General features: G+C 41.7%; 1 protein-coding gene across 2 annotated transcripts in view; it reads left to right on the top strand.

Moving 5' to 3' along the window:
* BTBD9 (BTB domain containing 9) overlaps positions 1-15,404 on the top strand; it is a 290,025-nt gene that overhangs the window by 98,060 nt on the left and 176,561 nt on the right. The gene's annotated exons all lie outside the window — the stretch shown is intronic.

Genomic DNA, 15,404 nt, shown 5'->3' with positions numbered 1-15,404 from the left:
AGAGCCCATGATGGAGAGGAGAATGGGTTACCCTGGTATGGGGGAAAGTCAGGGCTGGATTAACCTTTTGTGGGCCTGGCACCAAACATATTTGTGGGCCCCCATGGTCGAGGGGCCTGCTGGAGGCAATGGGACATGGCACTGGGGGGAGCAGAGGCAGTTCCCAGAGCAAGGGGCCAGCCAGGGACAATAGGGCACAAGGGGGGAGGAATTGTGAGGGGGGTCTATATGGAGGTGAGGACTGGGGGGCGGGTCTCTGTGGGGCTGTGCTGGGGGAGTCCAGGGAGCGGTGTGTGGGGAGAAGGGGTGGGGGGACCAGTCTCGCTCTCTCTCTGAGGGGCTAGGCTGGGGGCAGTGGGTCTCTGTGGGGCTGGGCTTGTGGGGGTTTTGGGATGGTTGGGCTGGGGGGCCCCGGGAAGCTGTGTGTGGAGAAGTCTGGGGCGGGGGACTCTCTCTCTCTATGGGGTCAGCCGAGGCCCTGTCTGTGATGGAAGCAGCTGGGGGTCGGACCCACGGCCAAGACGCTGGGGCTGGAGATGTCTCTTTATGGGCCCCTTCCGAATGTGGGGGCCTGCCCAGCGTGTTGGCACCATGGTAAACCTGGTAACATGGAAAGTGTGGCACACACAGACTCTGGCATGTGGGGATCACAGAGAACCCTCTCATATGGGGGAATAGGAGCACTCATATGGGGAACATGGGAAATTAGGGCACAGAGAGTCCCTGGCATGAGGGGGTGAATGGGGACCAGGGAAATGGGGAGGCACACAGAGCACCTGGAATGTGTGGGGGGAGGGGCAGGGTTGCAGGGACTCCCTGAAACAGAAGCAGATGGGGTGGTGGCTCACAGGGAGCTTATGGAGGAGAATGGAGTGATGACGGAACACCTGGTGTGTGAAAGGAGCTCTGCCTACAGTAGCAACAAAGCGTGTGACTCCCTAGTGGACCCAATTCTGCCACATTAGTCATCCTTGCTGCAGAATAAGAGGGTTTGAAGTATAAGGGTAGAAGAAACATGCCTTCTAGAAGTATTAAAGCAGTGATGTCTGAAGTTTTCTCAACCAAGGGCATCATTGATATTTGCCAAGATTGCAGCTAACTTGTATAAAACAGCAGATTACTTTTATACGGCTGTTGAGGCAATAGAGACTGCAGGTCCCTACTTGCAGTGCAGCCTAAAATGGAGATTACGTTGCTATGATTTTAGTCTTTATTGTTTAGATTTCAACATGAATGATGGAGGAGTATGAGTAGCATTTTGGAATTCCAGGGGCCACATTCTGGCCAACTTTTCTGTACAGAGATAATCAAAAGAGAGCCCATGGCTATTGGATAATATCAAGATAAGTGTTTATATTGTGGCTTGCAGCAAGGTTCTTCTCTTTGTTATTTGTCATGCATAAAGTACAACAACCAGTTTGGTTTTGGTAATCCAGCTAAAGACTCCTTGTAAACTCTCCTGGTAGCAAGTATGCAGAGGCAATGCATTGTTGGGGGCGGGTGGGGGACACGGGACAGGAGCAGGGGACACAGTTCTCATAATTAGTGTTAGTTCTCTCTGGCATTAAGAAGAACAGATGTTATATGCAGGTAGTGTATACAAGTTTACACTTGCAGCAAATGGTATAGCAAAGGAGATTCTGAGAGGAAGGGCTATTTCCACTTTACGAGGAGCTGTTACCACAAAGATCAAAGAAGAAATGCTTCTCTTACGGAATTTCTTTGTGAGCAGTGTGAGGAAGTGATAGATTTTCTTTAACACCTATTGCATACCTTGTTACTCATACTCATGAATAATAACTCTTTGCTTCAATTTTAGGATTATGACATTAAGAGGTCAGAAATAGATGAAATATCTTAAAAATAAAAAAAGCAAAGATCATAATTCAGTGAGCTGGGTGATCCCTCCCTCTGTTACACACTACCATATTATTTCTGCTTTCTATGTACATTTTCTTACAGAGAAGTGAGCATAACCCATATAATGAGGCAGATTTTCTTAGGATCAACAATAATCTGCAGATCCACTGAACACTAGTGACAAAGATACTGGAACAAATTATTAAACAATCAATTTGAAAGCACCTTGAAGATAATAGGGTTATAAGGAATAGCCAATATGGATTTATCAAGAACAAATATTACCTAACCAACTTAATTTCTTTTGTGACAGGGTTACTGGCCTAGTATATAGGTGAGAAGCACTAGATGTGATACATCTTGATTTTTAGTAAGGCTTTTGACACAGTTCCACATGACATGCTCATCAGTGAACTAGAGAAATGTGGTCTAGATGAAATTGCTATAAGGTGAATGCACAATCAGTTGAAAAGCCATACACAAAGAATAGTTATCATGTTTCACTGTCAAACTGGGGGGGACATATCTAGTCGGGTCTCACAGGGGTCAGTCCTGGGTCTGGTACTATTCAATATTTGTATTAATGACTTGGATAATGGAGTGGAGTGTATGCTTTTAAAATTTGCAGATGATATCAAGCTGGGAAGGGTTGCAAGCATTTTGGAGGGCAGGACTAGAATTCAAAATGACCGTGACAAATTGGAGAATTGGTGTGAATTCAACAAAATGAAATTCATTGGAGACATGTGCAGCATAGTTCACTTAGGAAGGAAAAATCAAATGCACAACTGCAAAATTAGGAATGACTGGCTAGCTGGTAGTACTGCCAAAAAGGATCTGGGGTTTATAGTGGATCACAAATTGTACATGAGCCAACAATGCGATGCAGCTGCGACAAAGGCAAATATCCTTCTGGGGTATATTAACAGGAGTGTCATATGTAAGACATGGGTGGTACTTGTACCACTCAACTGAGCACTGGTAAGGCCTCAGCACTAGTCTTTGTCCAATTCTGGGCACCTCACTTAAGAAAGATGTGGACAAATTGGGAAGAGTCCAGAGGAGAGTAACAAAAATGATAAAAGGTTTAGAAAACCAGACCTATGTGGTAAAGTTAAAAAAACAGACATGTTTAGTCTTGAGAAAAGAAGACGGGGGTGGGGGACAGGACCTAGTACAGCTTTCCAAATATGTTAATGGCTGTTATAAAGAGGATGGCAATCGATTGTTCTCCATGTTCACTGAAGGTAGGACAAGAAGTAATTGGCTTAATCTGCAGCAAGGGAGATTTAGGATAGATATTAGGGAAAACTTTCTAAGTATGAGGATAGCTAAATTCTGGAATAGACTCCTAGGAAGGTTGTGGAATCCCCACCAGTTTTTAAAAGCAAGTTGGATAAACCCCTGTCAGGGATGGTCTGGGTTTACTGGGTTCTGCCACAGTGCAGGGGGGTGGACTTGATGACTTCTGGATGTCCCTTCCAGTCCTACATTTCTATGATTCTATGACAACAAACTGTATTTTTAAAAAATATGGAATTTCTCCACAGACTTTCCAATTAACCTCACATCATTCTGGTGGTACATAGTATTTTATGAAATATCCTGATGAATATGAATGCTGCATTGAAATTAGATTTTTTTAAAATGTATATCCTTCAGAAAATAAACCAGTTTAGTTTAACGTTTAGAAATTCTTTTTTCTTCTTATTTTAACATGTAAATCTCAAGTAAGTATTTAATCTGTTGTTTAGTGTGCAAACTCTACCAAAGTTTCATGGCTATAACTGTAATTCAGTAGAGCAGCATCGTGGATGCATCCTTTGTTTGTCTTATGCATCCTTATGTTGCTTTTAGCCTTTCATAAAAGGCTTGATTCTGTGAAGAGCTGAGCACTTTCTGAAAGGTACTGAGTCTCCCTTCACCCAGTGTAGTCAATACTGTTTGAGGGTGGTCCAGCAACTTCCATTATGTCAGCAGCACTTCACAGAATTGAGGGGTTTATTGTAAAGGCAAAATAATATACACAAAAAAAGGTGATCGTTTTTGGGGGGTGGAAATCTCTTGTGAAATACACATAAAAATGCTTAAAGATATGTGCTACAATGAAGCTACAAATAAATTTCGTTTGGGACATAACACTAAGAAGGATCAAAGATCAGCTTCACATATACAGAAGTATTTGGAAAAAAGCAGTGCAATCCCGCTTTCTTTTTGTCCCTCCCTGGAAAGAACAGTTAAAAAGGAAACTCTTAACAAAGTACTGTGTTTCTGGAACTCAGTAAATGGGAACTATTGCTAAAAGTTGTGTGATGAACTTTGTATTAACACTTTGGTTTATCTCTGTCTAGGCATCAGTAGTAAGGTGATATTTTGATGGACATTACAAAGAGACCTTTAAGATAGGTACAGACCAGAGAAATTAATTGGTGATCTATCTTTTAGCACATCAAAGCCATAGACTTTATTCCAGATTAAAAAGGTAATATTGCTATTAAACCCCAATACTGGATATGCTATTAATGAATTTGTTCAGTTTCCCTGTTTGGTGCAGGGGAAGAAGAAATTACCAGTAGAGGATGTATTAATTGGGTATTGTTTCCAAGTTATTTGCGAGGTAATTTTCTTCATTTTAGCACTGACATCGAACTCTCATAAAGTTCTTTTCAGAATCTCATGTAGGGAGTGGACTTATTATATCATTTAATTCAATAGTCTGGACTTGGTTGGTGTCACTAATAGTTCCTTAAAATGTCAATGCATCTCTAGAGATTTTCCTTTTTAAACTTTTTGTCAAGTAGATTATTTGAAAGTGTTTCTCTAAGGTATTAATTTGTTACTTAATGTTTTTTATTTTATAAAATGTTACAGTTGGTGTATTATTCAGGCCCCTTCAGTTGATGTTATATGTGAAAAGGAGTGAAGTTTGACTATGAAATGTGTAGAGAATGCTTAGTGGTAAAATGTGTTCAGGCGTGTCATGTTAAGATTTCTCTTGAGAAATTCATGTGTGTGTTCAGAGAGAAAAAAAGTGGCATGTGTTGTTGAATTATTATCTCATTTCCCCATAAAACAAAATGACTGAAGGAAAGGTGGAAGGTGGTGGGGAGGGATTGTGTACTACTGACAGATTCATTGCAGGTTCTTTTCTAATAATTTACATAAAATCCTTCATGAGTTTTTGTTGCTTTAAATCAAAGGAAAAAGGAGTCTGAGGTAGCTGCATCATTGACAAGCAGGGTCCTTCTAAGTTTTCCAGAATTTCAGGAAGATTGAGTGTCTCTACATTTGATGACTTCGGTCTCGACCGTCTCTCTCACTTTAGCTCCGTCAGCTGGCTTGTCAACTAGTAAACTCTGATAAGAGGAAAGAGTTCATCATTTCACCAAGAAACAGCTAGCTGGGAATAAAAAATAATAAAAAAGGCCACTTGAGAAGTTTCTCAAGGCCATCTGAGAAGTAAGAACCAGCTGTTTCCCATCTGCAAAAGTGTATTCTGATCTGATGCTGGTGTGCCATAATTAACCTCCTCCATCATGCTAGAGCTAAGTATTCATCACTAAAATATTTCCTTATATGGTAAATGATCTATGTATCTAGAAAAATGATCAGGTATCGGGGTGACCAGCAGATCCATCATATTCAAGAATCTTCATTGTTCAATTGAAACATATCTTTATTTATCTAATCTAGTGATGGTATTTCTAGGGTGCCCATCGTCACTTTAGCAGCTAAGCCCCAATATAATGCATGTGTTGCTGTGAACTGCTATATTTCATTTATACAGAGATATGTAGGAATTCCATGTCTGACTCAGTGCCCTGTTTTCTCTTGGCCTGATTTAAGTCCCAAGTTCTCATTAGTGAACATAGCTTTTTTCCCCCCCTTTTCCTCTAGTAGTGATATCATTGTAGCATTTTCTTGCTGGCTGGCTGGCTGGTACAAGCAAAGTTTTAGTCTAGTAAATTAATGGTTGCCTGAAAAGGTTGGGAACCATTGTAATAAAAGATGTTGAAGTCTATGCTTGGTCTAATTTGTTACAGTGAACAATATGTGCAAATTGATCCTTGTAAACAGATCAGGAGTCAATAAGAGAAAAGAGAGACTGTTTCTTTCTGTTTGCTTGCTCAGTTTCATTATCAGTAACTGTGTAAACCTTGAAGGTGCTAATTGTACGTGTGTCCTGTGCTTAGAATTCACTTCCATAGTAAATGGTCTAGATAGGAGCAGCTAACTCCATGCGAATAATTCTGTAAATTTAAGTAATTTGAGTTCTGTAGAAGATTATATGAAACACATATAGAATATGGTAACCTTAAAATTCAGGGCTGTTGAACTAAAGTTATGTGAAGCCCACCCGAGCTTCAGTATGCTTTGTTCTGGGCTTTATGTGCTGTACTTCTTTCTTGGCCTTTGCAGTTGACAGAATTTTATATTATACCCTCAGTAGAATTGGAATACTAAGAATCTCAGCTCAATGTGAGATTTTTGCAGAATGATGCCCCTCTGAGGAGGGAGGGCGGTAGTGTTTCTCCTTTTCCCAGCATTGTTTTGCATGGTGTTTTTTCCTTCATCCTGTTACTTTGGCCCCTCGGAAAAGATGCCCAGCTGTCCGAGATGGTGCCAGAGTGGAGCTGTATTGTAAGTAATCTGTACTGAAAGTTGTCCTTGAATTTTTCATTCCTTACTCCCCCAGCACTGTACTAACTTGTTCCGGTCTGTTACATCATTTGTTTATTCTTCCTCTGATGCCTTTTCACTGGCATAAGGATACCACTGGACTTTCAATCAGCTCAGACACCAGAATATAACTTTTAAGTTGTTTCCTCCCTGGTTGGAACTATTTGTTTCTGATGCCTTTTGGTGCCAGTTATAGTTTTGATTGAGAAGTCCGTTGAGCCTAGTCTTGGCTCTTTGATCCAGTTACTAGTAGCTGAGCTGAAGCAACATGTTATATAGACTGGCTCAAGTTCTACACCATGAATTAATGAGAAGTATTTCGCTGACTTGTTTATCTGTCAGCAGAACTCTTTCTGTGGCATCACTTTGGTGCAGTTTATTGATTGGCTAGAAATATTGATTGGCTTTTGCCTGAGACATTTGGTTTACAGTGTTTAATCTTGTTCTTTCCACTTACTATTATAAGAATAATTGGCTGAAGTTCCTAGCAGTGACCACTCTTGAGTCAGTTATTTTAAAACTCTGTCAATGGTAACTTAATTTTTGTAATTTACTTTTTAAAACCAGAGTTTTTTGGATTATCAGGTTTAGCTTGATAATAAAGTAGGTGATGAACAGTTTTGTCTGCATGTTTTAATTTGTTTTAGTTTTGAGTAGTGCACTGCATCCTGATGGAACCTAAAAGATATTCTTCTCTTATTCTCATTTGAAATCCACACCCTACATCAGTGTGTGTTTCACCAACAATCCTTCCCTCTGAAGAGGACTAGACAGGCTACCCTACAAAGCCTTTCAAAATTACTCCTCAGTCATATTTTTGGCGATGCTGATGTAAAGATTTACCTCTTCCCAAGGGCTAAACACCATGCCTCTATGGCAGTCTTGGTCTTCAGTGCAAGAAAAACAAACCCAGATATCCTGCATTATGGTATAGGACATGGCTGTTAGGCCATCAGATCAAACAGATATTTTTATGTTTAAACATTTTTTCTACATCTCTGATTTTTTGAAATAGCATTCTATTGTGTTGGGTTCCTAGAAAGTTATGTATAGATTCATGCACCAGACAGAGAAGACGGAGAGAACACGAAATAACAGGATTACAGAGCGAGTGAAACCCTTTTTAGATAAGAGAAGCATTGACTACTCCTCCTGTTGGAAGGAATTAATTCAGTGAAACATTGATATTTCTTTTACTGTGACTATTGCTATCAATATACGATGTGTAATTTGTAGATAAGACTTACTAATGAGTACTTAGTCATTTTCTGAGGAATGTAAGAAAAGATGAGATCTTAGTCTGTGAATTTTTTTATATATTGCTATTTGTGACATATGTTATTACCAGTAAGCATACAGTATGTCATGTCTGAAGTTCTAGACATTAGAGTTTCATATTACACACTGAAGAGTGTTTGGTTAAATGTGTGAACAATTAGGTGTACTTTTATTGTTTCTCTTAAAATCTTACATATTTGGTGGTTTGGGTCTCTCTTACACTTGTGGTGGTTTTGGGTCAAGAATCTTGCATATAGGGTTTTTTTATTAACCTAGGGATTCTTGGGTGCAAATGTCAAAGAGCCAGCCGAGCACCTCTTCTGGCCACTCACCAGACTGTTGTGAGGGGATTCCCTCTGCTGGATCCTGTGTGTTTTAACCCCCTGCGTCTGAATGGAGCCGACTCACTCCCACTGTCTTTAGGGCCTCGGGGCACACTCTTGGAGTGCAGAACCTCTATCTGGTACCCCCCTGCAGAGAGCTGTGACCACACAGCGCCATACCCAGTTCTAGCACTTGTGCTGAGTCCTCAGGTTCCGTTATTCCCTCCTCCTCCCCCCCACCCCTACTTAAACACATGCTTTCCCAGAATTCCAGCCATGGGGTGTTCTGGGTCTACAGTCTACTTCTTCAAGGAGCACATGAATAATGTAACACATGAAATGCACAGGCACTTCACACAAAATTCTACAACGGTATTTCTCTTGCTTTAATAGCACAAGAAATACACAGTTCTCTTCAAAAATATTAAACCCTACACACATTATCTCCTGGCTCAGTTTCCTCACCACTGCACCACATTCTTTGGCGTGGTATCAGAGTCATCTGGAGCCATCCAGGATCCTTCAGCTGCAGTGCATGACTTTTATGAAACATGGAGCCTTCTCTAGCCCAGCTCACCTTCTCTGATCTTGACTGGTCCATCCCCTTCTCTCCTGCCTAATGTTTTTTGTGTGTCCCTGAGCCTTTCCCTAGTAAGCCCTCTTTAAACCCCTCCGTTGTCACCACTGTCTGTCCTATTTCTGGTAACTTTCCACTTACTCCTTTTCCTCTTCCTGCAGACAAGTGGGAAATCTCCCAGTTCCAGCAAATATCCTTAGTATATCTATTGACAGGTCAAAGTGTTCATTAAAGTTAAATACCTCCATTGTCCCTAGTCTGGTGAAAACATGCTAGGTCCTGTCAGTCCATGGTGGATTCACACAGAAGGCATTACATGACACAGCAGTTTTCACAGCAATAACTTCATAATAACAACGAATTCATAAATCATACACAAATCATCACCACAAATAACTTTATAATTCTAACATGGAATTATCTTATTTATCATAGTAACAAAAAATGTTCTACTCAAAAAAGTAATTATTCAGTAATTACACTTTAAGCTTCCTAAAAGTATTTGATTTACTTTGTGAATATGTTCAGACATAAAATTAGGCTATCAGCCTGCTCAGTATAAAATAGTTGGTCTGATCCTATGTGAAAACTGACAAATGGTTATAACTCGAAGTTCAGGTTGCACTCTAATTACTCCTCTTATGTTCCTGCTTATTTGTTTCTTCCCACATTATAGGCTATCTACACACATTACAGTTTCTTAAAAATTATTATAGCCCAGGGTTGGGCAAACTTTTTGGCCCGAGAGCCACATCGGGGTTGCACAACTGTATGGAAGGCTGGGTAGGAAAGGCTGTGCCTCCCCAAACAGCCTGGCTGCTGCCCCCCTCAGAACCTCCAACCCCCCCTGCTCCTTGTCCCCTGACTGTTCCCCAGGACCCTCTGCCCCAACCAACCCCCCGGGACCCCACCCCCTATCCAACCCCCCACCTGCTCCCTGTCCCCTGACTGCCCCGACCCCTATCCACCCCCCTCCCGCCCCCTGACAGCCCCCCCCCCGGACTCCCATGCCTATCCAACCCCCCCTGTTCCCCATCCCCTGACCGCCCCCTCCCAGAACCTCCACCCCATCCAACCGCCCCCTGTCCCCTGACTGCCCCCCGGGATCCTCTGCCCTTTATCCAACCCCCCCACCCCCTTACCGTGCCGCTCAGAGTAGCAGGAGCTTGCAGCCCCGCCGCCCAGCCGGAGCCAGCCACGCCACCACGTTGCCCAGCAGGAGCAGCAGGCCAGAGCGCTGGCGGCGCAGCAAGGTGAGGCTGCGGGGGAGGGGGAGCAGCAGGGGAGGGGCTGTCGGCTTGCCTCCCCGGCCGGCAACTCAAGGGCCGAGCAGGACGGTCCTGCAGGCCGGATGTTGCCCATGGGCCGTAGTTTGCCTACCTCTTTTATAGCCTTTGCTTTGCAGATATAGATAACCTATGTACAAAAAAATACAGTACAGTATTTCTTTGCAAAAGTTGCATAATAAATCTTGCGTATCTATTAAAGCAATATTAAAGATTGTTACGTTAGAAATGACAATGAAAAAGAGTTTCTTGCTACTGTAATTTCCTTTTCTCTGTGTCTGCTATTGCTTAGAAATGTTGATGGACATTCTGCAGACACAGAGCATATGGCATGTTCATGCTTAAGTCTAACTGTAAATAGAAAAATTAAGTTGACTTCATTCAAATGCAGACTTTGTGTGTATATACTTTAATTTCTGTGATATTCTGTTATTTTTATCAGTATTTTAGGGATTTGGAGGATGATCCTATGTTTTAAGACATGACGATTTAGAGTCAGACTATCTTTGCATTGAAATAAGTTAATGAATAGAGAACGTACACGCTATGCATCCATAAATCGCATGCAACCTTTTTAATACCTGACATTTGGATGTTTTTCTCTTTCCACATATACAGTAACTCCTTGCTTAATGTTGTAGTTATGTTCCTGAAAAATGTGACTTTAAGCGAAACAATGTTAAGCGAATCCAATTTCCCCATAAGAATTAATGTAAATGGGGGGGTGGGTTAGGTTCCAGGGAAATTTTTTTCACCAGACAAAAGACTATATTATATACACTCTCACACACAGAGGGAGAGAGAGAGTATAAGTTTTAAACAAACAATTTAATACTGGTACACAGTGATGATGATTGTGAAGCTTGGTTGAGGTGGTGGTGAGAGGGTGGGATATTTCCCAGGGGATGCCTTACTGCTAAATGATGAACTAGCAACTGGCTGAGCCCTCAAGGGTTAACTCGTTTTTAATGTAGCCTCACACTCTACAAGGCAGAACGAATGGAGGGAGGGGAGACAGTATGGCAGACACACACACACACACACACACACATCCTGTGTGTGAGAGAGAGATGTGCATTGCTCCTTTAAGTACACTGACCCCACTCTAACTACACTGCCGTTTTAAGTTAATCAGCAAGCTGAGAAGGCAGCTACTGCCAGGAAGCTCCCTCCGTCCTGAGCTCTGTTGTGTGTCCCCCCTGCTCTATTGAAGATGGGGTAAGCAGGGTGCAGGAAGGGGGGAGGGGGACACCCTGACATTAGCTCCCCTTTTCCCCCCCTTACCTTCTCCTCCCCCCCCCCCACACACACACACAGCACAGCAAGCAGGAGGCTCCGGGGAGCAGCTCCAAAGCAGAGGGCAGGAGCAGCACATGGAAGTGAGGGGGAGGGACAACTGAACTGCTGGCAATTGATAGCCTGCTCGGTGGCTGCTGCACAGGGAACTTAGGGAAGCGGGGAGCTGATAGGGTGGCTGCCGGTCCACCCTGGTTCCAAGCCCCCACCAGCTAGCTGCAACAGGCTGCTCTTCCTGCAAGCAGTGGACAAAGCAGGCAGCTGCCAAACGACGCTTTAAGGGAGCATTGCACAACTTTAAACAAGCATGTTCCCTAATTGATCAGCAACGTAACAACGTTAACCAGGACAATTTTAAGTGAGGAGTTACTATATTTGAAAATGCATTATTGGTAGGGATCCATGTCTGTCATGGAAGTCACGGACTCCATGACTTTCTGCAACCTCCGTGACCTTTGCAGCAGCCAGTGTGGCTGAGCCCAGGGCCCCCATGCAGCTGGCCCCAGGAACAGCTGCTCAGGCAGCCCCAGGAACAGCCACACTGGCCACTGCTGGAGCGGCTCTTCAGCCAGACATTCGGACAGCCCCACACCCAGATGGACTGGCCGCTGCTGGAGCTGCCCCAGGGCCAGCTGCTACTCGGCAGCCCCAGGCAGCTGGCCCCGGGGTGGCAGAAGCAATGGCAAGTGGGCGACATGGGGGCGGCTGGAGCAGCTGCTGCTTGGTGGGCCCCAGCAGCTGGTGCTGCTGGCCTCCTGGACCCTCCCCAGAGCAGCTGCCCCCTGAGGGCACCTCCAAGTAGCAGCCTCCCGGAGCAGCAGCTCGCACTGGGACCCGCCTCCCCCCCGCCCCCTCCTCCCAGCAGTGGCCCTCCAGCTAAGATTTAGTCAAGAGTATTTATAGTACAAGTCATGGACAGGTCACAGGCCGTGAATTTTTGTTTGTTGCCCATGACCTGTCCTTGACTTTTATTAGAAATACCTATGACTAAATCGTAGCCTTTATTATTGGAAATCATCCCATTCTCTTTCCCAGATGTTACATATGTGTTAACATGAAATGAGTACAGCTATATATTTGTATGTTTTGGATGTACTTTAATGTAAGAGTCAATTTGCTGGTACTCAATAGTTGTAGTGCATTCTGGTTTTAAATGTGTTTTTATGTGGCATCAATAAAAGTGAAGCCTCCCATGATTCTTGGTTGTAAAGCATAGAAAAAGGAATGATTGCTTATACTGGCACAGCCCAAGGATTTGGGTTCATTCCTTACAATTGGGCCCCTGAATTTTGAAATTGCAGTGAGAAGAACATGGGGGTATTTGCATGAGGCAAATGAACACAACAAAGTATCTTTGCCTCTTTTTTTCCCACCCAACCCTTGGCTTTTCCAAGGGGAACAGTTTCCCCAGACCATAATTTGTTTGGTTTCTTTTACAATGAATCAAGGTTACATAGCTAAATGGTTTCATTCTGGGTACTGCATGTTTGATATTACTTCTCCACCACTAATTTCCTCTCTTTTTTTAATAACACCCTTTAATAAGTATTATTATTACAAGCTTTTTATAATGTGCCATACAACACCATTGTGCAAAGTGTGAAATGACTATTTGAAATACAGTACAGCATTCTATAGCCCTACAATGAAGTCTGTAGGCAGAAAACATGAACTCTGTCATGAATGGTGGATAAACTTTACAAATATATTTTCAGGTAGGCCAACAGGTCGTCTGTGGAGTTTTCCAGAGCTTTCAGTTGACCTACATCATTGCTGAATATGATTGTAATTGACTGTTCTGTGTAGTCCATGCCAGTGTGGTGAACTTTCAGGATTGGTCTGTTTTTGCTTATTTCTGTTTTTCAAATGATTAGGTAACTGCTACAGGCAGAAATTTTTTCTTGGTATTTATAGCTGAGTGCTCTGTGTCTTTTTGTGGGGAGGAATATTTCCCTGGAAAGCATATTTTGAAGGCAGTATGTAGTTTTCAGTTAAGGTCCTCTCCCCTTCATCCACCTCCCCCTTCAGTTTTTAATTTGGGTTGCACTTGAATTTTTTGACACAAACCAGTCTTGCACATTGAGGTCAGGGTCTCAGGTTGATCTAGAATAGATCTGTCCTTTGCTCTGACCTCTGGCTCATAAAGCCAGGTTTTACTACCACAGGTTGAAGAAGATTCTCACTGAAACGTCTCCTTTACAATAGTAAGTGCTTCAAGTCACTCCTAAAAAGAAACATAGTCCACAGTGCTACTTTATGTATTCTTCTTGGTATCTGTTCTATACCTGTTTGTGCCTTCTAGATTGTAATCTTCAGGGCATAGCCATTCTCATTTGTTTTGAAATGTGTATACTTTTACTATTGTCAGTCTCTGATCCTAAATAATACTAATTTACATGTTTAGCATTTACTTGAACAAAGAGGGATTTCATGATTTACTTGCAGCTGATATTAAATTATTTTTCTAGATAGTATAATATAAAATTTAAAAATTACAAATTCTGAATAAATTCCATAAGCATCTTACTATTAAGTAACAAAGAACTGTTGATGGTAGAGATGGGAGGGGCATGGGAGAGGGAATGTGTAAGCCACCAGTTTCTTGCAAGCAAAAATAGTAATTAAAAAATACATAGTGATAGACCTGGGTCCCAGGAAATTAAACAGCATCTGGTCTAATATTTAGATATAATAGCAACTAGTTTGGACCATAAAAAATAAATAGATATCATATCTTACAGTAGATTGTCTACAGAGCTTTTTGGTGTGAGGTTGATAATTGATAATTTCTGGTAACAGCATGCTGAAGAATAATCACTGTGTCAGTAAACATTGTGTCCTGCATCTCTTCTTCCTCAAAACCTATTCTGATGCTCCTCTTTTCTACACCCTCTCAGCTTCACATCACAAGTTGGAAATGACCCATTAAGTCATCTGGCCCATTCCTGGGAGACTGAATCAGGATTGGTTCCTACAATATTTTCTCTAGTGGAGTTTCAAATAACTATTTATAGGACTTTCATGACTATCCTAGTACAGTGTTATAGATTTTACCATTAGTAACTCTTTTGTGAAGTAATATATTCATTTCTTTCATTTCATTCCATTAGTCTTGATTCTACCTCAGTGGAAACCACTAAGGAGTTCCTCCTTGGTGTTTATACCCTACAAGATGCTTGTTGATTGTTTTTATATTCTTCCTTAAAAATCTGGATAAACTCCTAGCCCGTTTCAAAGTGGGCAGTAATGTAGTGCTAACAGTCATAGTGTGAAGTAATGACAAATACTGAAAACTCCAGGAAATTGGGCTTTTTAGGTTTTAATTTATTTAATGAAAAATATCCCTAAACAAGTGCTGGCATTTTTGCGCAATGAAATGTGTCCTAATTATCTCATGACAGTGACCTTCCTCCGTACTAAACTCTGGCCTGAATTACAGCTGCAATTCTTTAATAAAAAATAAATAACCAACTGCTAAATGAAAAATGCAGGCTCCAGATGGAAGATTTCTTGACCAAGCTGCATTTTTGTTATGCAGAAGTGGGGTCTCTGAGTAAGGCTGTTGTCCTTTCAGAAGTCTTGTATGTGCTAATGGATTGAGGAGAGTTACTACAACAGTTACTCAAGGGTTAAAATAAATAATCAGGACCTATAATTGATTTTCACCGTTGAAACTTCCTATATTTAGTATTTTTAATATGTTTATTATTTTTCATTTTAGTCTTCTGCTGTGAGGTTTATTGAAGTGGGAGCAAGTACCAACACTTTGTAGAATCAGTTCAGATCTCCATCTCCAGCAATTTCATTTTACTTTGTAATTAATAGATGTGATAGTAAATGGCTATAAATAGAAAATAAAAGAGAAAATATCATTGAACTGAAATAATAATGAAATAATGGTTCCTATATTCATGTCTATTATGTAGAAAACAAAAATATGGATATGTACTCCTGTTTGCTGTACTCCATGACTCCTGTGTGTTCAGTTCATGCTGAAATAATTATCAGTATTAATTTGTTCTCTTCTTCTCTTGAGAGACAATAACCATATTTGGGGGATATGGCCATTTATAAAGAGCTACAACTGAAGTAATTATGCCACCA

This window comes from Natator depressus, chromosome 3 (genome assembly GCF_965152275.1).
Source record: "Natator depressus isolate rNatDep1 chromosome 3, rNatDep2.hap1, whole genome shotgun sequence".
Taxonomy (NCBI): domain Eukaryota; kingdom Metazoa; phylum Chordata; order Testudines; family Cheloniidae; genus Natator; species Natator depressus.
The sequence above is the reverse complement of the archived record's forward strand: the minus strand, read 5'-3'. Positions and strand labels throughout refer to the sequence as shown.